This window comes from Enhydra lutris, unplaced genomic scaffold (genome assembly GCF_002288905.1).
Source record: "Enhydra lutris kenyoni isolate GAN:26980312 unplaced genomic scaffold, ASM228890v2 scaffoldscaffold39, whole genome shotgun sequence".
NCBI classification, from domain to species: domain Eukaryota; kingdom Metazoa; phylum Chordata; class Mammalia; order Carnivora; family Mustelidae; genus Enhydra; species Enhydra lutris.
The window spans coordinates 27,111,585-27,136,761 of NW_019154123.1; the positions used below are offsets into that span (position 1 = coordinate 27,111,585).

The window sequence follows — 25,177 nt, forward strand, 5'->3', positions numbered from 1 at the left end:
CTAATCTGGAGTCTACAGCTTTAGAGATATGTGATGCTTAGGGAAATTCAGAGGGTTACAGACCTAAAAAAGCTAGAAAAGAGAAAGCAAAGATTACAAAACCACTTAATAGTACTATTCATATCTACTTTGCATGTATATGAAGTGAAGAGGAAAGCAAATACAATACTAGGCCTTACAAATAACAGAACATGTAGAGAATATGTATTTATTCACAATAGAAACAATTACAGTTGTAAAATCCTATTAAATACTTAGATATAGAAACATAATCAGCCAGGTCATCTTTGACAGGAAATGCTGACAGTAAGATGAGTACAATCAACCATTAATCACAGGAAGACAGTATGCCATACCCAAAAAAACCAAAAAATAAAAATGAAGAACACTAGCTATACACAATCAACCTGTCTGACAGTATTTCTGAGCATAGCAACAGACTCAAGAGTTTATGGAATTTACTACCATAAGTCATTAAAAATATTAGATTCCTGGGGCATCTGGGTGGCTCAGTGGGTTAAGCACTGACTCTTGATTTCAGCTCAGGTCATGATCTCAAGGTCTTCAGATCAAGACCCACATTAGGCTCCATGCTTAGAGCAGAGTCTGGTTGTCCCTCTCCCTCTGCTCCTCCTCCTACTTGTGTTCTCTCTCCCTATCTCCTTCCCTAAAATAAAGGCTTAGTTTGCAACAATAAATTACAAGATTACAAAAAAATGAAAAATGTGACCTAAATATAACAAAAAATAGCAGTCACTACAGTTTCTAGAGTATCCCCAGATATTGGTTTAAGCAAACAAGATTTCAAAACGTTTATTACAGATATGTGAAAAGAACACATATTTAAATTTTTTAGTTATGAAAATAATCAGTAAGAGATTCTTAATAAATGTATACAGAAATTACGTAAAAGAAGCACAGTGGAAACTCTGCAACTGCAGAGCATAGTAACTAAAACAAAATATTTACTAGAAGGGCTCAATGACAGATTTAAAACGGCAGAAAAACCTATGACCTTCAAGACTATCTACTGAAATTATCCAGTCTAAAAAACAGAGAGAAAATAAGTTGAAGAAAATTGAACAGAGCCTTGGAGGCTAACTTATTAACACTTCTGGAGTCCCAGAAGGATAGGACCGAAAGGGCAGGGGGAACAAATTTTTAATAAAATACTTGCCAAAACTTCCCATATTTTATTTTAGTTAAAAAGAAATCAAATCTACAGGTCTTAGGAGTTCAATGACTCTCACGTAGGATAAATACAAAAAGGCCCACACTTACACACATAATAGTCAAACTGGTGAAAGCAACACAAAGAGAAAATAATGCAAGCACAAAAAGAAAAATCACTCAGCATGTGCAGGGAACCAACAGGATTAACAGCTGACTTTCAATCAGAAACAACAGAGGCCAGAAGACAGTGGAATGACATATTCAAAGTGCTGAAAGATAGAAGCTGTCAACCAAGAAGGCAAAAGAATTATCCTCCAAGAATGAAGAAATAATAAAGAGTTATCTCAGACAAAAAAAGGCTTAGAGATTTTTTTTGCTAGCAAACCTACCTAACAAGAAATACTAAAGGAAGTCCATCAGGCTTTCAGCTTTCAGGAAAAGACAACAGATTCAAATGCACAGGAAAAAGGAAGAGCACCAGAAACAGAAAATATATGGGTTAAACTAAAGGACTCTATAAATATATTTTTCTCATTTCTTCTCTCAAGATCTTTAAAGAACATAAGCATGGGGGCCTATAGGGAGCTCGGCCATTAAGCACCTGCCTTTGGCTCAGGTCATGATACCAGGGTCCTGGGGATCAAGTCCCACACTGGGCTCCCTGCTCAGTGGGAATCCTGCTTCTCCCTCTCCCACTGTCCCTGCCTGCTTTCCCTCTCTTGCTGTCTCTCTGTCAAATAAATAAAATCTTTGAAAAAAATAAATAATAAATAAATAATATAAATGCAGCTAAAACAGTACTTAGAAGGAAGCTTATATCTTTATATATCTGGGGGGGGGGAATGGTTCTCAAATCAGTTACAAAAGCCTCCACTTAACAAAATAGAAAGAGAACAATCCAAACCCTAAAGTAACCAGACAAAAGGGAATAAGATCAGAGCAGAAATTAATGAAATACAAAACAAAATTAGAGAAAAACTTGGTTCTTTTAAAAAGATCCACAAAATTAACAAACTTCTAGGCAAACTAAGAACAGAGAGAAAAAAGAGAAATTACCAAAAACCAGGAATGAGTGAGGGGATGGTAACACAGACCCCACAAAAATGAAGAGTTCTACAATTGAAACTAATAAAAATTATGTTAATTATACCTCAAAAAATTTTGAAGAATTATAAAGGAAGGAATATTCTAACAAATTTAAGCCAAGAAATTACAGAACTTTTATAAAATGGACAAATTCCTAAAAAGACTATAGCGGAAACAGAAAAATCTGAATATAACAAATAAAGAAACTGAATTAGTATTTTTAAATTTCTCACAAAGGAAAGAACAGGCCTAAATGGCTTCACTGATGAATTTCATCAAATATTTAAAGAAGAAATACCAATCCTTCACAATCTCCTTCACAAAACAGAAGACGACAGTACATTCTGCAACTCAATCCAGGAAGCCAGAGTTACCCTGAAACCAAATTCAAAGACATCACATAAAAACTACTCAGCAGTGTCTACAATTATAAAATTAGATACAAAAATCCTTACAAAATATTAGCCAACTGAATCTAGCAACATATAAAAAGGCCTATACACCATGACCAAGTAGGATATATCCCACGAATGCAAAGGTGGTTTAACATCTGAAAATCAATTAAGGTAATACACTATATTATGAGAATACAGGACAAAAACCACATGGTTGTCTCAAGAGGCACAGAAAAAAAGCATCTGACAAAATTCAACACCTATTCGTAATAAAAACTCTCAACAAACTAAGACGGGAAGAAAACTAATAAGCATGTTCAGCAAGGTCACAAGAAGTACGTTCAGAAATATCATAAAATATTAAATCAATAAACAAAAATCGATTTTTATAGTGAAATGACAGCTTTGTATCACAGCTTCCTACCAAAAATCTGAATTGATTCAAATCTTCTTTATCCCTTAGCAGAGTTTCAAAATTTTCTTCAAGTAGCCCACTCCCAGGCATTTTATATTTTTAATTGTTATTGTCAATGTATACTTTTTCTTCCATAATATTAGTTCTAAGGCCTATTGTTTGTATAAAAAATTGTTTGTATATATTAATTATATAACAAGTTCCATTACTGAATTCTCTTAACACTCTCAGTATACAAAGAGGCAAGTAGACGAACTGAACAGAAATTATTTCAGACAGATGCCCTTCAAAAACATGGAAATTCAGTATATGATAAATGTGGCATTTCAAATACATAAAAAAGAAATGCACCATTCAATAACTGGAATGGGGTCAACCAGCTAGCCAGCTGGGAAAAAAACTAAAGCTAGAGCTCTACATCTATTGTTTATACCAAATATATTCAACATACATCAAGATTTTCAGCAATTTAAACCATAAACAGTAATAGAAAACCTGTATAATTCTTTTTCAAGTACCATAGTTCACTGAATCTAAAACTACCAATCTTAAGATACACAGCTATTTTATGGGTTACTAAGAAAGAAAATAATAATGTCAAACTATGACAAACCAGGGATTCATGTCATTCAGAGACATGACAACAGAGAGAAAAAAGTGAGTCCTATAACCAAGGATGAAGAGCTTTTAAACTTTACACAGAAACCCCCCACCACCAGCCATAAAGGAAAAGATCACTAAATTCAATCCTAAAAATTAAAACTTCTATAAAGGCAAAAACAAAATCTAAGGATAAGAAAAAAAAAATTCCGTGAAAATAATTTGCCTAACAAATGGGTAAGGGCTCAGCATATGACCAAAGAGATCACTGAAAATATATATATGGCCAATAATGATGGGAAAATGCTCAGGCTCACTCATAATGAAATTCTGGAAAGCAATACTAAACAACAAAATACTGGCAAGTATTAAAAAGTTTGACACTCACTAGTGTTGTCACAGAGATAGAGACTCCCATTATCCTAGACTACCGATACTGGGATAATCTTTCAGTGAAGCAATTCATCTACTTAATTATCAAATGTACACACTCAGGCCAAGCAATTTTTCCCGTAGGAATTTATACTGCAGATCTGTTTTTTGTTTTGTTTTGTTTTTGAGAGAGAGCTCATGCACACACAGGAATTGGCGGGGGAAGGGCAGAGTGAGAGGGAGAGACTCTTGAGCAGATTCCACATGTGGAGCCTGATACAGGGTTGATCTCATGACCCTGAGATCATGACCTGAGCCAGAATCAACCAGTCAGACGCTTACCCGACTGACCCACCCAGGAGCCCCTCATACTGCAGAAATATTTTAAAATACATGCAAAGATATGCCCAAGATTATTCACCATATTAACACTTATTATAGCAAAAAAACTAAAAATGTAAATATACATAAATAAGTTAGTAGTTAATATAATTATGGTATATCCAAATATTGGAATACTAAACAGAATGAAATTAGAAGGAATGATATGCAAAAATATAGAAGTTAACAAAAAGACATGTTGCTGAATAATATGTATGGTGTGATCTCATTTGTGTAAAAAATATGTAAATACAGGTATACATATAAAAGTCTGCATATATAGGAAATGTCTGACAGAATACACACATACACACAAATGTTAATCACGAATAGGAATGGAGAGAACCTTTTCTTTTTTTTTAAACCTTATAACAGTCTCTACTGCCTAAGTGTATATACTCTTGTAATAAACCTGGATAAGGAATGAGAAATGCTGAACATGACAATTACCAGAAAATATGGAAAAAGAAGGAAATCTTAAAATATGGCCACTATATTATTTTCACATCCTCATTTTAAAAGAATTCTCAAAACAAAATTTATGAAAAACTTTAGAATTTCTATGATCATTAACAACTGACACCAGACTATGTGCCATTGACAGATACGTAAATACCCTGAAAACTGTTAAATATTTAATTTTCTTTCACTAGTTTGAAGGATAAAAGCATAGGCCTAACATATGTACTAACTTAAGCCAAAAAGAAAGGAGAAAATCATCTATCTTCCTAAAATAAGGGAACTGGGGCCTAAAAGAGACATATAAGTAATACAGCTAAGTGAGAAAAGATAATGACCCACATCCTATAAAACTAATAAATTTAACTCTTTCAATGTAGATATTCATTATCTCTATATAGCAATACCATATATACATACATAATTCATGCTTATATTTAAGTGGGTATAAAAGGAAAAGGGATCATCCAATAGATACAAAGTACTATCCAACAGTTGTGATTAGTTTATCAGTGCAGTTCATACCAAGCGCATGGACATCTATCACAGGTAAAAATTAAAGACTGAGTAAAACAGTGTTGGATTACCTATAAAATATGTCAAACAAATGTCCATCCCACCAGACTATTTGGCTCAATTTCCAAGCTCCCAATTCCTCCCCTCTACCTTATAATAGTATAAAAATACAGGTTATCCCTCAGAAGAACCAGGATCAGACATATTCTTAAAGTCAAGTAAAATAGTGGTATCTAAATATGCGAAATCTAACAACATTCTCTTCATGGTAGAAACTGTTGGATTAAATAAAATTAGTAGTAAATGCTATCCCAAGGAAATGAGGAGACACGAAATGGACTTCTTCTAATTTAATTTCTAGTTGAGGATTAAGATTTCTTTAAAATCTTGGCAATAACCCAGAATTATCTTAAATAACTTAAACAAAGAAAGTAGGGGCAGCTTGGTGGCTCAATGGTTTAAGCATCTGAATCTTGATTTTGACTGAGGTCATGACCTCGGGGTCCTGGGACTGAGACTTGCGGCAGGTTCCCAGGGACTCTGCCTGAGATTCTCTCTCTCCTCTTCCTTTGCCCCTCCTCCCCACTTATGCATGCTCTTTCTCTCTCTAAAATAAAATTTTTTTTTAAGATTTTATTTATTTATTTGACAGACAGAGATCACAAGCAGGCAGAGAGGCAGGCGGAGAGAGAGAGAGAGAGGAGGAAGCAGGCTCCCCGTGGAGAAGAGAGCCCGTTGCGGGTCTCGATCCCAGGACCCTGGGATCATGACCTGAGCCGAAGGCTGAGGCTTTAACCCACTGAGCCACCCAGGCACCCCTAAAATAAAATATTTTAAAAAATAAAAAATAAACACAAAATGTGTTTCATTAAAATCTTATGTTGATACTCTCCATCATTCAAAGAATATCATTTCCTGCTGAAATCCCAAAGTAACATTTCCCTCAGCTCAAAAGTCCAACTACATTAATATACTTTTTAAAAATACAAAAACATTAAGTATTTATTTAAAAAATTCAAGGCAAAGGTATTTAATAATACTAAAGTAGACTATACATATTTTTTTAAAATATTTTATATTTATTTTACAAGTAGGCTGAGAGGCAGGCAGAGAGACAGGAGGAAGCAGGCTACCTGCTGAGCAGAGAGCCCGATGTGGGACTCGATCCCAGGACCGAGATCATGACCTGATCTGAAGGCAGAGGTTTTAACCCACTGAGCCACCCAGGTGCCCAGACTATACATATTTTTAAATGTTATGCTATACTAAACCTTTTAACAGAGACTAATACGGAAAGTTAATACCCTGTGTTGATATTGCATTGATATTAGACATATACAATTTATGTAACTGTAGTATTTCTTTTCCTGGCATATGAAATGGAGGTAATGAAGACTGAAAGCTGAAATTTTATTAGGAACAAAGAATAAGCCAAATATAATTTTTTATTCAGAAATAATAAAGCATTTATATAGCTGCCCTCACACATTTTTAGGATTCAATAAATATCATAAATAGCTATAAATGAAAAGCAAAACAAGTAACTTTAAATCTTTAGAAAATAACCAATATATTAATTCAAAGTTATTTATATAATTTTATCAAGGCATCACAAACACTACCGCACTTTCTAGTCCCTCAGCCAGTCAGTAGCTTTGTTGCTAAAATAGTTACAAACTAAAAACTCTATTTTATTTTTTTTTTAAAGATTTTATTTATTTATTTGACAGAGAGAGATCACAAGTAGACAGAGAGGCAGGCAAAGAGAGAGAGAGAGGGAAGCAGGCTCCCTGCTGAGCAGAGAGCCCGATGCGGGACTCGATCCCAGGACCCTGAGATCATGACCTGAGCCGAAGGCAGCGGCTCAACCCACTGAGCCACCCAGGCGCCCTAAAAACTCTATTTTAAACTGCTAAGCTCTTGATTGCCTGCCTCAGAGTTTTGTCTCAAAGAATTCAGAAGAGCATATATGCTACCTTCTCAATTATGTAGAACAATTTTTTAATATGTATTTGCCATAAAACTATACTACTGTGGTAGACATTATTATAAACAAATAGAGCAACACTGTATTTGCACTACACTGCTATTCACTAGTCTATGTGAAGAACACATAGCTGTGTTCAACTTTTAGAATTTCTAAAGCTATAGGAATACTGGAACGCTGAACAGAAAAAGCACAGCAAAGTCTATATACAGGAAATAAAAATGCCTTCAAATTATATATTTTAGTATTACATTATGAGTCTTTTTCAAAGTTGATTGGGTATATTTACTTCATAATCAAGACATTATTACATATGCCATCACAGAATATGGTAAAATCTACAGGCTGGACAAATGTTTTCGAAATGTTAATATTCTGTTGAAAACATTTTCACAAAAAGCCTACTCATCTTCTTGCATCACTTTTTATTGAAAGCTCTAAATTAAGGCTCTCACACATCAAAGAATATAACTAGACATGTTAAAAGAGAATGAAACAAAAAATAAACAGTAACGCAAGGAGGAAAAGGAAACATGCAGCCCCCCCACACACACACAGAGGCACACTCGCATGCACAGAATAATATAACCTCAAGGTCTAAATCTGTAAACAGAAATTCTGGAATATCATTTCCATCACAACCTTTCCTCTACCATGGAAACACAATTTCCTCTAACTCACCTGTCACAAAGCCTCTGTCTCTGGAACCCTCAATTCATGGAGCATCATCTACCAATTTCACTTTTCCTTCCAAGTCTCTATCTTTTCTCTTCCTCTCCCACTTCTCTCCCCCAAAAATGAGAAGTAAAGAACCTACCAAGCTGGAAACTAAGACCCTGTAAGTATAAAAAGAGGTATCAAGTTACTTGGACAACCACCTAAAGGTCAGTTACGATCTTCCTCTTTTCCTGCTTCACTCCCTCACATCAGGAGTTAGTGAATACTCCTTCTTAGCAATTCCTCTGTTTTAAGGTTTTGCTGGCTAAATATTTCCTCATAATACCACTTGTGCAGATGTAAACAGTGAAATTAAGACTAAAAAACATGTTTTAAGGCAGGAGTATTACACTTTGCTGTCAAATCAAGATATTTATCTTTAACTAAAGATAGCAGGATGTTACTAGATCCATACTATGCTGTAAATATGGACTTCTAATTTTACATAGTATGAACCCTCACACTTATTTAATAATTAAGGTGATTTTCTACCATTACCAATTTTAATAACTATGGTACAGAAAGAAAATAAATGAAATATTTTGCTGGGACCATTAGCTATTGTCCTTCATTATTCAGCTTTGAAAGACTGGCAATATTCACACACACACACAGACACGCGCGTGTGTGCAGGTGGGCTGATTCATTAAGCCAACATTTTTGTCATTAACTGAGTCAACATTCTGACCACGTGATATGCATATACAACATGCTACCTAAGATTCCTAAGACATGCATAAAATACCATGGCCTCTGCCCACAGGGGTTAATAATTTAGCAAAGATGGCAAGTACACACATAACAAATAAGATCTGTAATAATAACATAATGTAATAAGGGCTATAACTAAAGTTGAAGCAATTTATTATAGAAAAAATCAAAGCAGAGAACAATCACAGGCTGCTGGGTGGCTCAGTCGGTTAAGCATTCAATTCTTGATTTTGGCTCAGGTCATAATCTCAGGGTGGTGGGATCGAGCCCTGCACTGGGCTCCACACTCATCATGGAGTCTCCTTGAATCTCTCTCCATCTCACTCTGCCCCTCCTCACTCAAGCTCTCTAAATAAGTAAATAAATAAATATTAAAAATCTTAAAAAAAAAAAAAAGGCAGAGCAATCAATCCTTCCTTTGCTACTAAATGAAAAGGAAGTAATCTTTTAATGTTGATTCCACATTTAAAAATGCAATGAACGGGGCGCCTGGGTGGCTCAGTGGGTTAAGCCTCTGCCTTCAGCTCAGGTCATGATCTCAGGGTCCTGGGATCGAGGCCCTTATTGGACTCTGCTCAGCGGGGAACCTGCTTCCCCCTCTCTCTCTGCCTGCCTCTCTGCCTACTTGTGATTTCTCTGTCAAATAAATAAATAAAATCTTAAAAAAAAATGCAATGAATATATACTTCCTAGGACTTTGTAGTTATTAACTCACTTAATCCAAACAACCAATTTAGGAGATTGGAACCATGATTACTCAGTTTCCGAGAGAGGGTTAAGTAACTTACCAAAGGTTATAAAATTAGTAAGTGGCAAAACCAAAGTCCTTCGAATGGGCTGCAAGGCCCTCTACAATCTGTTGTGCTATGCTTTCCCCACCACGACCACCAGTACCAGCACCAGCACCAGCACCACCACCTTTCAGACCTCATCTTCCATATTCTCCCCCTGCTCACTCCACTTGAGCCTCACTAGCCAGACCTCCTTATCTCCCTAGATCTTCTAGCATGCTACTGTCTCCAGGCATATGGTACTGGCTGTTCTAGGCCTGGTACACTTCCTCCCAAAGATACTCCTAAGTAAATCCTTTACTTACTTCAAATCTTTGCTCAATCATCATCTTATTTAAGAGGCATTTTCCTGCCATACAATTTAAATTGTAACCTGCCCCCACATACACTCACCCAATCCCACTTTAATCTGTTACACATTTTGCATAGTAGTTACCACCTCTCAACATACTATGTAATCTGTTCATGATCTTTTATCATTTTTCTACTCCCAACTATAAACTCCACAAGGGCAGGAATTTTATTTTGCTCAATGATACATCTTAAGTGCCTAAAACAGTGCCTTGCCCATAGTAGATATTTAATAGTTTTTAAATGATTATATAAAGCTTAACTCCAACAGAGAAATAAAACTTCAGAAGCTTAATCACCACAGAACACTATCTCAACTATGGAATCACAGATAACAAAACTAAAGCATCTAGAAAAGTCACATTAACCTAATGAAACAGTAAAACCTGATACCAAAACCAGCCTAGTGAGGTTTTGGCAACATTACCCTTCAGATTGATAAATTCCCCTAAAAAGTTTTAAGAGGTCTGGGGACGCCTGGGTGGCTCAGTTCATTAAGCGGCTGCCTTTGGCTCAGGCCATGATCCCAGGATCCCGGCTCAACAGAGAGCTTGCTCCTCCCTCCCACTCTGCCTGCTCTCTCCCTCTCTGTTAAATGAATAAATAAAACCTTAAACAAAATTATTAAAAAGTCTCAGAGGTCTTAAAAATAGATTCAATCTACTGATGAGTTTACTATAAGCTTTATGAAACATTGTATCAAACAGAAAATCATTCTTAGCAATGTAAAGAACCATTTTAATCCTACCTAATTTCCTTTGTTTTAAAAGAGTGCTAATAAAGAATTTTTTTTATTTTTTTTATTTTTTAAAGATTTTATTTATTTATTTGACAGAGGGAGATCACAAGTAGACAGAGAGGCAGGCAGAGAGAGAGAGATAGAGAGAGAGAGAGGGAAGCAGGCTCCCTGCTGAGCAGAGAGCCGGATGCGGGACTCGATCCCAGGACTCTGAGATCACGACCCGAGCCGAAGGCAGCGGCTTAACCCACTGAGCCACCCAGGCGCCCCAAGAATTTCAAAAGTACTGTTAGAAAAGCTACAAAAACGGCAGGCACTTTACAATAGATCAGAAGAAACTTTAGTTTTTTCAAATATTTCACATGCTCAATGTTTAATTCTACAAACCTAGGCAACTTCTATCTCATTAAATATTTTCAAAGTGTATCTGTATGTGGTTTGCTCAGTGTATTTCAGCCTAGCATACTGTTTCAACTGTCATCTTTGCCTAGAAAAGTAAGATTGCAAAAGATGAGGTTTTATGAATTTATGATCAAAATCCAGATGAGAGGAAACCCCCACAAGAACTGTCTTTATTAATTTCTGAGACAATCTAATCAAAACTTAGCTGCTTCATAAGTATTTTACTATATATTATGCACCTTAATGTTACTTCCAAATACAACCATTCTAGAAAAGCTAATTGAGAAAAACCATAGTTCTTGGTTAATTATCTCTTAAAAACCTCATTTTTAGGGGCGCCTGGGTGGCTCAGTGGGTTAAGCCTCTGCCTTCAGCCCAGGTCATGATCTCAGGGTCCTGGGATCGAGCCCCACATCGGGCCCTCTGCTCAGCAGGGAGCCTGCTTCCCCCTCCCCTTTTGCCTGCCTCTCTGCCTACTTGTGATCTCTCTTTGTCAAATACATAAATAAAATCTTTATTTAAAAAAATTTTTTTTAAAACCCTCATTTTTAATTTCACTGAAATGTGTAATGCTTACAAAATTTCAACTATTGATGTTTCCCTAAGTACTACCAAATAAAAAGGCTACTACCTCTTGCTCTTTAAATGTAATCAAGAAAAGCACAAAGCAATAAAAGAATATGTAATAGCACATATGGTATAAGAATCTGAAACAAAAAAATACTTTAGTATCTTTTAAAGTCCTTTAGCATCTTTTACCTACATCACATTTTAAGGTGAGTCAAGTTCTAGGATTACATTAGTTCTTATTTTTGTGATTTAATGATGTTTTCTGAATGTTTAAAAGGGGGTGGGGGCTTGTTCCAGGCAAAAGATTTTTATAAATATGGCTGGAACTTCTAAACAGTAACAAAGCACAGATATCTGTTTCTTGAATTTACACTAGCTGCAGTAAAAATTAAAGTTATTAGAACTCTATATGAATGACAGTCCAACAGTGTATTTTTCATGACCAGATCTTTCCCAAGCAGAAATGAGAGCCCAAAAAATTCAAACCAACCACCCCAGAAATTACCCTGCCCAGGTCTTTCTAGAACCACCTGCCATTTCTACTCTCAACAAAAATCAGGCCAAAATCTTATAACCTTTTCAATTAATGTAGCTAATCCACTCAGCTGAAAATGAAAATCCTACAAGGAGTAATCAAATTCTTTTTTTTTTTTAAACATTTTATTTATTTATTTGAGAGAAGAGAGAGACAGTGAGAGAGAGCATGAGCGAGGAGAAGGTCAGAGGGAGAAGCAGACTCCCCGTGGAGCTGGGAGCCCGATGCGGGACTCGATCCCAGGACTCCAGGATCATGACCTGAGCCGAAGGCAGTTGCTTAACCAACTGAGCCACCCAGGCGCCCGAGTAATCAAATTCTTAAAAGAAAACTGACTAAAGTGAGTGAAATAAAACCACGAACTGAAAATTTCCATTTGCCCTTGACCTTTTCAAATCACCTAAAAAACAAATATTTGTCAAACAAGAAACCAATTGTCCACCACAAGCATTTTTATAAACTCCTTAGACTCTTAGCCACTAAAGAGGCAGGACTAACCTTGCAATCTAAGTTACCTGTTAAGGAGAGACACCTCCCAAAAACCATGACAAACTATCAAGCAACTAACTATTTAATCCTTCCCCAATTTAATAATAGAAATTCATTTTTAAGATTGGTAAACCACTCTCAGCTGGTTAAGCATCCAACCTGGTTTTGGCTTTGGTTGTGATCTCAGGATCATAAGATCCAGCACTGTGTTAGGTTCCACGCTGGGCGTGGAGCCTGCTTGGGATTCTCTCTCTCCCCAACTCTGTCCCTCCGCCTCCTGCATGTGCACGTGCATTCTCTTTCTCTCTCTTAAAAAAAAGATTAGTAAACCAATAAACTCAAAAGGAAAGCTGTTTTACTTTTACTTGTACATAACTTTTTACTGAATACACATTTGTAAATAACATTTATACTATGATGATCAAGATCACACAAGCAAATTTTCAAATGATGTCTTCAAAGATGATACAAGCATACTCTGATAAAGTACTTCGTGGTATACAAACTGCTCTCACTTGTCACATTTCACCTGACCCCTGCAATTACCTAGGCAGGTATTATTGTTTATCTCTGAGGTTCAAGGGGTTAAGTAAACAAGTCCTTCCCAAGTTAAAAATATATTTAATGCTACTCTTAACAATGTCCTGGGAGTAAGAAAAAAATTATATATATATACATATATTTATATATTTGAAGTATAATAATATCAATGAGCATAAAATTTTAAATTAAAATGCTATCTATGACAGTTATCACGTAAGTAAAGAAAATTAAATAACCATAATTTTCGTAACACAAAAATTATCCCAATAATAACCAAGGAAACCCTAAAAAATTATAATACTCATTTAAAAATTAGTTTATTTACATTGATTTTTTAAAGTGTCAATTCTTTGTGAACAAAAACAATATTAAAATATTATTAAAAACCAAAGATAAGATGAAACTGGAATTATTACTTCTCATATGGAATATAATTAACTCTCATTTAAAAACATGCAAATGGCCCACAAAAAGCCAGTTCATCTTTTGAAATTTCCGTCTTATTCAATCACACAGTCAATCATTCTTATCTGCTATCTAGAAAGCATGCATGCCCAGAGTTACACCAGACACCAGTACAATGTAGAGTTATGCCTACACATAAAACAAATGGTTTTTAATCTGATTAGCAAACTGAGATTTGCTATCAGAGTCATTCAGAGAATACCTCAAAAAGTGGCTGCAAAGGAGCCCAGTGAATGTAACTGCAATAACTATATCAAGTTTTAACAATTTATGAAGTATGTTTGTGAGACTGTTCTTCTAAATAGGAGAAGTCGATTTAGCAAGTCAACTCGTTCAGAAACACGAGGTTCTACTAACGTAGAATGATGTTTTCTTATTTAGGCCAATTTATTCTCAATTAGAAAATTAGGAACTATAAAGGCAGGACAGGACATTTTATCTGCTCTTTTCAATCCATGAATTAGAAACAGATTAAATTGGCCTCATAATACAAGATTTTCATTTTGTTCCGAAAATATTAATATTAAAATGCTACAATGTACTACTGGAATTATTAAACATCTTAAGTGCAAATAATTTATTAAACAAACAGATCTTTGAAAAAATACTCAGAATTTATAACCTCATTTTAATTATCTACATAACAAAATTCTGTTTATGTGACAGATGCCTAGTAAAATAGCATGTATCTATTCTCTGGCACCCTCTTGAACTGGTTAGGACTGACTTCCCAAAAACTTAGGTGTCTGTTATTCTGATTTATAACCAAAGCAAGCATTTATATAGTGCTTAAAATTTCACAAAGCATATATCCATATACTATTATTTTCAGAGCTAATATAACCTGACTGGAGATCATGTAGGTTCACAAAAATTAAGGAATCTGAACTCCCTGTCTAGACAAGATGGCACAGATCTGTTTTCCTCTGCTCTTCCTCACTAAGCACAATTATAAACCATAGAAATAATACAAGAGACAACCAGAGGGAAACTGAGAAAATGGTAAGAAGGCAGTGAACCAGTCTGGGACCAGAAGACAAGAAACAAAAGAGCTGAGTCCCCATACCCAAGAGAAAAAGGCAACCCAGACTGTCATTTCCCAAGCACCAACTTAGCAACAGAAGGCACACCAGAAAGTCACATTCTTCCCCCAAATTAAACTGGAGTACCTCTACAATATAAGAGGGAAATCCAACTGGAAGTCCAGCCAATAACAATGACCAGGGGAAGAAATTCTTCCTTACCCACTTGGCCTGAGACTGTTTTCTGCCCAGAGATAGAGACAAGTAGGCAAAACTGAGGAACCCAACCAGAGCAAGCAACTCAGTTTGGGCCAAGCCTCTCCTCTCTCACCCAGAGACTGGAGGACAGAGAGAAGAATGGGGAGGCATGGGATGAACAGTAGGAGGATCTTACCACAATTCACTCCTTCCATCTTGCAATATCCAGAAGCCCAGCATGGGGAAAACACTTTTGCTCCCCCAGGCAGCAAAAACAAGGGCTGAATGGGAGCCCAACAGCATCAGATAAATTAAGGTGACCACAAAGACTCTGAAAATTAAATTGCCAATGGAAACACAGCTTGCAAAAGTGGGCCCAAATCTGTATGCTAAATCTAAATAGGGTCTACTAAAATAAAAATGTAAATAGAGCCCAGAGACTCCTAATAGATAAAACAGAAAAGACTCAAGAAGTAACAACATGAGTGAGGAAAGATCATCAACTAAGGCCAATGCAGAAATGAATCAGACACTGGAATTATCTGACAAGGATTTTTAAAAACCATAATAAAAATGTATCAGCAATCAATTATAAATATTCCCAAAACAAGTGAGAAAATGGAAAATCTCAGCAAAGACACAGAATTTATTAAAAAAAAAAAAAAAAGAAGCAAAAGAAAATTATAGAGCTAAAAAAATACAGTAACAAAAATTTGAACTCACCGGATAAACTCAATACAAACAAATTAAGTCTGGGGCAACTGTAGACCAATAACAAAAGATCCAACGTTCATGTCACTAGAGTCGCAGAAAGAAAGGGGAGGTGCTGAAAAGAGTATCTGAAAAAATGATGGCTTAAAACTGATCAAATGCGGCAAATACAAACTTACAGATCCAAAAAAAACTGAGCAAACCCAAGACAGGATAAACACAAAGAAATTTACACCAAGATACACCATAATTAAATGTTCAAAATTAAAAACAAAGAAAAAACTGGCAAGGCAACACACAGAAACAACATACTACTTACAATGGAACAATTCAAATGACACCAGATCTCTGAAATCAAAGAGGCCAAGAAAAGTGGCAACAGTATTTTTTGAATACTGCCAACCAAGAATTCTATATCCAATGAAACTATTCTTTAGGGATTATTAAACATCCATTTAACAATCCATTCAAACTATGACAACAAAATACTACAGAATGGGTGGCTTATGCACAACAAAAACTTATTTCTCACAGTTCTGGAGGCCAGAAGTCCAAGATCAGGATGTCGGTATGGTTGGGTGAGGGCTCTCTTCCAGGTAACAGACTTGTCTTTGTATCCTCACAGGACAGAAAAGGGCAAGAGAGCTCCTCTCTGGCTTCTTTTGTAACAGCACTAATTCCATTCATGAGGGCTCCTCCCTCATGACCTCATCACCTCCCAAAGGCCCCAACTCCCAGCAGGATTTCAGCATATGAATTTTAGGGAAATACATTCAGACCACAGAAGAAACAAAGGGGCCATTTTTAAAAAAGCATTCCCCAAAAAAGAAAAACTAAAATAATGTGTCACCAGCAGCCATACTTATAACACAGACTGGATGAAGAAAACATTCCAAACAGGAAGAAAAGAAATACAGATATACACAACAGATTATCCTTTCCATTAGTTTTATAAATCATACTTGATGACTGAAACAAAAATGACAACATTATTTCATACCCAAGACAATTATGTTTAAAAAGTTGAGAAGGTAGGACGCCTGGGTGGATCAGCAGGTTAAGTTGCCTGCCTTCAGCTCAGGTCAGGTTCCTGGGATCCTGGGACCACGCCCCACGTCAGACTCCCTGCTCAGTGAGGAGCCTGATTCTCTCCTCTCTCTGCTTCTCTCTCTCTCAAATAAATAAATAAAATCTTTTTAAAAAATTAAATAAAAAGTAAAAGTTAAGAAGGTCTAAAGGGTAAAATAGAGGTGAAGTTAACACATTTTGGTTGAAGTTGTAAAATGTTGATACCAGCAGATCATTATAAATCATATATGCATACTGTAAAATAACTACAACAACCACGGTAAAATCTATACCAAGAGACTCAAAAACATTATAAATAAATCTTCTGCACATTATAAAAGATGGGAAGCCTAAAGAATGTTCCAGTAATCTGCAGGAAAGCAAGAAAAGAAAAGCAAAATCCAAGAATCAGAGAAAAGCAAAAACAAAAACCAGCAGACATAAGTAGTGACCAATCAATAATTACCTTAAATGCAAATAGCTTAAACAAACTAATCGGAAGACTGGCAGAGCAGATTCTTTTAAATGGCCCAACTGTATGTTCCTAGCAAGAAATCTGATAACATATGTTGAAAATAAAGGAATGAAAAAGCTGTAACAATACCTTTTTTTAGAAAAGCACAGTGGCTATATTAATAACACAATCAACCAACAGAATCTAACTGATACACAGCTGATCCTTGAACAACTCCCTCATATAGTCAAAAGTCCATGTATAACTTCTGACTCCCCCCAAACTTCACTACTAAAGCCTAGTTGTTGACCAGAAACCTTACCAATAATATAAACAATCCAACAACACATATTCTATATACTACATTATATACTGCATTCTTATATAAAATTAGAAGAAAATGTTAGAGAAAATCATAAGGAAAACACATTTAAGTACTGTACCGTAAAAAAAGCCACACATTAAGCGGACGAGCGCAATTCAAACCCGCATGGTTCAAATGTCAACTGTACATAGAATACTCCATCCAATGACAGCAGAATATACCCATGGAACTTTTCAAGCACCCATGGAATATTCACCAAGATACACCATATCCTGAGCCACAAAACAAACCTCAACAAATTTAAAAGAATTAAAATAATACAGAGTGCAGTCTGTGACCATAATGGACCTAAACTAGTAATCAGTAACAGAATGACAACAGGGAACACACGGGAAGGGGGAAAAAACACTTCTAAAAGGACCATGGGTCAAAGAGGAAATCTCAAAGAAAAATTTAACATACACAAATACATAAGAATGAATGAAAATAAAAACATGTCAAAATCTGTGAGATGCACTGAAGCAGTAGTTAGAAGGAAATTTATAACACTAAATGCTTACATTAGAAATGATGAAAGGGGGTGGGGGATTGTGGGGGGGTAGGGAAGGAAAAAATCAAACAAGATGGAATCGGGACAGAGACCAACCATAAGAGACTCTTGATCTCACAAAACAAACTGAGGATTGCTGGGAGGTGGGGGGGTGGGGGTTAGGGAGAGGGTGGTTGGGTTATAGACATTGGGGAGAGTATGTGCTATGGTGAGTGTTGTGAAATGTGTAAGCCTGATGATTCACGGACCCGTACCCCTGGGGCAAATAATACATTGTATGTTAATAAATATAATTTAATAAAAAAAAAAAGAAATGAAGATCTCAAATCAATAACCTAACTACCACCACAAGAAACTTAAAAAAAGAAAAACATAAACTCAAAGCAAGCAGTAGGTAGGAAATAATAAAGAACAGAAATGAATGTGACTGAAACAGGAAAATGGAGAAAATCAATAAAGCAAATTTTTGTAAGTCTCTAATATGACTAACCAATAGAAACAAAGAATACACAAATCACCAAGATAAGGATTTTAAAAAGGTTATCACTGGGCCACTTGGGGGGCTTAGTCAGATGAGCATCCAATTCTTGGTTTCAGCTCAGGTCATGACCTCAGGTCATGGGAACTGGGATGGGCCCCAAGCTGGGTGCAGAGCCAGCTTAAGATTCTCTCTTTCCCCTTCTCTCTCTGGCCCTCCCCAGAACCCCTCCCACCCACCCACCCCCACACACATGCGTTTTTTCACACTTCTTCACTCTCTTTAAAAAAAAGAAATGGAAAATTGGTTTAACATTCAAAAATCAAGTAATATAAATAATATATACCCTATCAATACAATAGAGGACAAAATTTTTATTTTTTTTTCTAGATCATCTCAGCAGATGAAAAAAAAAATGACAAAATCCAACCCCTTAGCAATAGAAGGAATAGAAGGAATATAAGAAAATTTCCTCAACCTGATAAAGGCCATCTACAAAAAAATCTAACATTATACTGAATGGTGAAATACTGAATGCTTTCTCCCTACAATCAGAAACAAGACAAAGCTGTCTACTCTTGCCTTTTTTTTTTTAAGACTTTATTTATTTATTTGACAGAGAGAGAGAGAGCACAAGCAGGGGCAGGCAGCAAGCAGAGCAGGCAGAGGGAGAACCACACTCCTCATTGCACAAGGAGCCTGATGTGGCACTCGATCCCAGGACGCTGAGATCATGACCTCGGCCAAAGGCAGAAGCTTAACCGACTGAGCCACCCAGGCACCCTACCAGCACTTCTTTTATTCAAACACTGTACTAGACAGTCTAACAAGGAAAATTAGGTGAGAAATTTAAATAAAAAGCATTCACAATGGAAAGGAAGCAATAAACTGAACCTCTATTTACAGATGACAGGATCTTATAAACTAAAACTAAAGAATATACTTAAAAAAAAAAAAAAAAAAAAAAAAAGATGGGACCAGGGAGGGAGACAAACCATAACAGACTCTTAATCTCAAGAAACAAACTGAGGGTTGCTAGGGTGTGGGGGGAGGGACAGGGTGGCTGGGTTATGGACATCGGGGTGGGTATGTGCTATGGTGAGTGCTGTGAAATGTGTAAGCCTGATAATTCACAGACCTGTACCCCTGGGGCAAATAATACATTATATGTTTAAATAATAACCATTATATGTTTAAAAAAAAGAATATACTAAAAAAACTACCGTTACATTAATCAAGACAGTGGGGTAGTGACAGAGGGACAGACACATAGATCAATGCAAGAGACAACACAAAACTAACCAACATAAATATGCCCAAGAGATAATATAATTCAGTGAAAGAAAGACTGTCTTTTCAACAAATAGTGCTGGAATACCTGGACATCCAAAGGCAAAAAAAAGTCTTGACCTAAACCTCACAACTTCATATAACAATTAACTCAAAGTGGATCATGAATTTAATGTAAACTAAAACTACAGACCTTTAGATAAAACACAGGTGACATCCTTCAGGACCTAAAGAAAAGGGTTCCTAGACTTGGAACCAAAAACATGATCAATAAAAGAAATCAGACTTCAGGATGCCTGGATGGCTCAGTCGGTTAAGCATCTGCCTTCAGCTCAGGTCATGATCCCACCGTCTGGGGATCGAGCCCCACATCTGACTCCTTGCTCATCAGGAAGCCTGCATCTCCCTCTGCCTGAGACTCCCTGCTCCCCACTCCCCCTGCTTGTGTGTGCATGCGTGTGAACCTGCCCTCTCTGTCAAATAAATAAATAAAATTTAAAAAAAAAAAGTAACCAGACTTCATCAAAATTAAAAACATTGCCCCTGTGCAAGATCTTGTGAAGAAGATGAAAAGACAAGCTGCAGACTGAGAAAATGTTTGCAAACCATGTATTTGACAAAGTCTTATATCTGGAATATATAAAGAACTCTCAAAACTTAACAGTTAAAAAAATACATATATTCTGATTAGAAAATGAGAAAAAGGCACGGACAGCAAGAAAGTACATATGAAGATGTTCAATATCATTAGCCATTAGGGAAATGCAAGTTAAAGCTACAATAAGGTATCACTGCATACCTATTAGAATAGCTAAAATAAAAAATAACAATAACAAACATTGGCAAGCATGAAGAACAAGTAGATCTCTCACACACAGCTGATGAGAATATAAAACAGAATAGCCACCCTGGAAAAACAGTTTGGAATGTTCTTATAAAACTAAACTTGCCCTTGCCATACAACCTAAAAGGCTCACTCTTGGGCATCCATCTCAATACACAACTGTATACAAAATCCTGTATGTGAATGTTCATAATCAACTTGTTTCTTAATAGCAAACAGTGAATATACCCAAAGTCCTTCAACACATGAGTTTTTGATTCACTGAAATATATATTAATTTATCATTCTTGAAATGACAAATCTACAGAGATGGAAAATAAGACTGCGATGAGACAGGGAGGACTTTTGGGGTGGGATGCAAATATAAAGGAGCAGCAAGAGGGGTTTTCTTTGTGGTAAGGGAACAATTCAGTACCTTCACTGTGGTGGTAGTTATATGAACTAATATATAGGAGAAAACTGCAAAGAACCATAAACACACACAAATGAATTCATGTTAAACAAATGGTGCAAAGTGAATAAATGTGGCGGTTTAGTTAAGAGTAATGTACCAATGTCAATTCAATGTCAGTAAGAGTAATGTACCAAGAGTAATGTACCAATGTCAATTTCCTGGCTTTAGAAAATGCGTCACCATTTGGGAAGCTGCGTAAAGGATACACAAGACTGTACTAATTTTGCAACTTCTTGTGAATCTATAATTATTTCAAAATAAAATTTGTTAACAAATAATATGAAAGGGGAGAAACAGGGTAGAGGTATAGATGAAACAAGAATGGCCATTAATTGCTAATTGTTGAAGCTAAATCATAGTTATATGGAGAGTCATAATACTATTTAATTATTTTTCCCCCCATAATAAAAAGTTAGTAAGGGGCAGCTGGGTGGGCTCAGTCAGATAAGCATCTGCCTTCAGCTCAGGTCATGACCCAAGGGATTGAGCCCCACATCACATAGGGCTCCATGTGCGGAGGGGAGCCTGCTTCTCCCTCTCCCTCTGCCTGCAGCTGCCCCTGCTTGTGTTCTTGCTCTTTCTGTCAAATGAATAAATAAATCTTAAAAAATAAAAAAGTTAATGAAAATATAAGAAGGCCATATATTGTAATATTAACTGCAGCTTCTCCAGTTGATTTTTTCTTGTTAATATGGATTTCAAATTATTTTCTATAAATTTTTTATTTAAAACAGTTTTTAAAGAAATATTTGCTCATATAATCCTCTATCCCCTTTTGTTTTACTCACTTAAAAAATGTAACACTATGGGCACCTGGGTGGCTCAGTGGGTTAAGCCTCTGCCTTCAGCTCAGGTCATGACCTCAGGGTCCTGAGTCCCTGATGGAGTCCCGCATCAGGCTCTCAGCTCGGCGGAGAGCCTGCCTCCCCCTCTCTCTCTGCCTGCCTCTGCCTACTTGTGATATCTCTCTCTCTCTCTCTCTCTCTCTCTCTGTCAAATAAATAAATAAAAATGAATAATTCTCAACTGAAAAAAAAAATTAACACTACCGAAAAAAAATTTTAAAGATAAAAAGAACCCTATTAATACTTCTTCCTGAAAATACACTGCTTAATTTGAAAATATTTCATCTAAATACCCAACTTGTATTTCATCCAATTAATTTCACCTGAAAGTTACAGTATCTTTTTCTACAGTTAAACTGAAAGGATCTTGCTAGAACAGATTTACTATTAGCACAGTAATTCATCACACAATTCAAGACACCCAAAGCTGTTTTAACAGTTCCAGTTGGGTTTGCATTTGCAATGTAGCCTAATGTATCATAATTAACTTTGAATTGTTTTGTTTTAAAATCGAAAGTAGTCTTTTTAAAATTTTCAAACACTTTTTAAAAAAGCAGATGCTGCCAAATTTACACAAGTTACAAAACCATGTTGGTGAATTCAACAAACACATGGGAATCTGAAAAAGCAACAATAATTCACTAAATACTGAGATTTTCACAATGCAATTATTTTTTAATTATTTAAATGTATCTGTATACCAAGGAAAAATGACCAATACTGTTTCCCTCAGTACTGAAATTAATTTTAATTCCGTAAATTATAGTAGAAACAAGAGACCTGAGCTCTGCATTATCTGTGAGAACTTGGGTAAGTCACCATCTCTCTGAAACTCCATTTCCCCATCTACATACTAAGAGTTAAACTTTTAATCCTGCAGCTCCAAAATCCCATGTACTGGTGATCTAAAATATATTTCATAACTTTTGATCCATGATCATTCTAATGACAACTTGGAAAAAGATTCATAACAATGTGACAGAGATTTCAATCACATTATAAATAACTTTTATAGATTTAAATTATTTGGGAGAACGTTATTCTTGATAATATGAGGTTGGGGTTTCTCAACATCACATTACTGACATTTTGCACTGGATAATTCTTTGTTGTAGGGCTAGCATGTGCACCATAGGAGGTTCAGCATCTACCCACTAGATACCAATAGAATCCCCCAGCATGGCAACCAAAAAATTCTCCAGACATTGCCAAAATCACCCCTAGTGGTGAACTATTGTATTAAATTAAAAATGTCCAGGTTCTTTGGAGATGGGAAGGAGGAAAAAGAAAAGACTATTTTTGCTTTTGTGAGATAGGAGGAAAGTCCTAAGAGATGTTAAGGAACGAACAAAACAAAAAAGTTCAATTGCAACTCATATACTATGAAAAGAAAAAGTACTCTTTTCTTAAAGGCCTACCAAAACACGTGTTAACCAAACATTGCTGTATGTAGCTAATGCAGTAATAGTAATGATATGTATAACAGTACAGAGAGCTGAGGAAAGCCCACATGTATTCCATCTGTACTTTTCTAAGCATTTTCAATAAAAAGTGCTCAACGTTTTTAAATCAGAGGTTAATGAAGTTAACATAATTCCTCTTCTCCCTTGCATTTGTGAGAAGGCTAAACAGTCTCAAGTTACCTGCTATTCTCCAGCCATGGAGAATATCCACATGAAAAACAGTTAATTACAATAAGCATCTATCTATTTGAATCAAGTATAAATGTGCTACAAATGCCACGGAAAGTTCACACTGAGGAATATCCTAAAGTCCCTTTTGTACTCAAAGAAAGGCCAAAGACCATGTGAAGAAACATTTAAATGTTGCAACAGAAAATTAAACGTTCACACATTCACTTTTTGGCTCTTTAATACTCACTACAAAATCAACTCAGCCATATTTTCCACCAAATAGAAAAATACCCAGTTTCCTTAGTCTATTCTTGGATAAGTCACCAGACTGGGAATAAGAGACCCAGAGTCTATTCCCAGTTGCAAAACAGACTGGTAATCTCAAGCAAATTATTCACTCAGGTTAAGGTTCTGCACCCATATCATGCTGACAATACTGAAAATCTGCCCAGAAACAAGCATGACAAACCCAGGACTTCCTCCTGCACCCAATGGACAACTGCAAACATATTTTTAGATATATTAAATCTAAAAATCTGAATAGGATTTTATTTATAGCAACATTTAACATAGTTGAAATTTCAAAACTGCGTGGTGCCTTCACCATTGCCCCCTATAAAAGTAATGAAATGCTTTTTTAAAATCACGCCATGCCCAGTTTTGCAAAACTATATGTAAACTATATAATGATAATTATGTAAACAAAAAAGCTCTTTTTAATTCAAGTTCTTGGGAAGGGCTTTAACTTTGGCATTTCCTAATAACTCTAGCTTTTAGTCTAGTACACAAGTTCTTTCCTGACACCGTAAAATGTGCACCAAACGTCTGCAAAGCAAAAGTTTACCCCATAGCCTAATTACGGAGAGGCCTTAGGACAGTTCTTACCACTGAACATGCAGGCTTTACTAACGCAACCAATATACGATCCTGACGTTCACTTTTTGCTCTTATTTGTCTGGTAGACCAAATTACCCGTCTGACCTTACGGCACACCATAAGACTGTAAACAAAACTCGGTCCAACAGAACATTTGAAAAAAGCAGGATTAGGAAAGAACGGGAGGGGTACTGTCAATTAACATTCGCCGGTCCCCGCTGACAGGCAGACACTTGTTGGCCACGGACAAGCCACTCACAAAGTTTGCCATCTCGCCGCGAGCAGGGGCCCTGCCTGCGCCGCGGGCCTGGACCCGGAAGACGGGTGCTGGAGGCCCCGTCACGGGCCGAGGCACCCCAGCAGGCAAAGCCCCGGCTTCTCGGCGATCCTCCGCCGCCTCCCTGCACAAGGGAGCACTCACGCACGCGCGCGCACTCTCACACACGTACACACACAACAAAAGGAAGCCGTGCGGAGCCGCGTGCGGAGGTCCACTGGGGGCGCTCGGGAAAGCCCCTCCTCCGGGCCCCCACCGCACGGCCTGCGCGGCCTGCTCACTTACTGGAGCGGCCTCGGTGAGGCCCGGGTGCGCGGAGCGCCGTGCCTACCGCCCGCCCGGCTGTGCTCGGCCGCGCTCGCGGGGGGCGGCGACGGCGGCGGCTCGGGGCCCACCACCGCGCAGCCCCGCGCCGCTGCTCCGCCCACCGCCCGGCCGAGCGCCGGCGAAAGCC

At 36.8% G+C, this 25,177-nt stretch overlaps 1 protein-coding gene across 3 annotated transcripts in view; it reads right to left on the reverse strand.

The window, feature by feature from the left end:
* The window catches only part of LOC111154993 (zinc finger protein 148), a 119,757-nt gene that overhangs the window by 81,055 nt on the left and 13,525 nt on the right, over nucleotides 1-25,177 (reverse strand). The window lies entirely within an intron of this gene.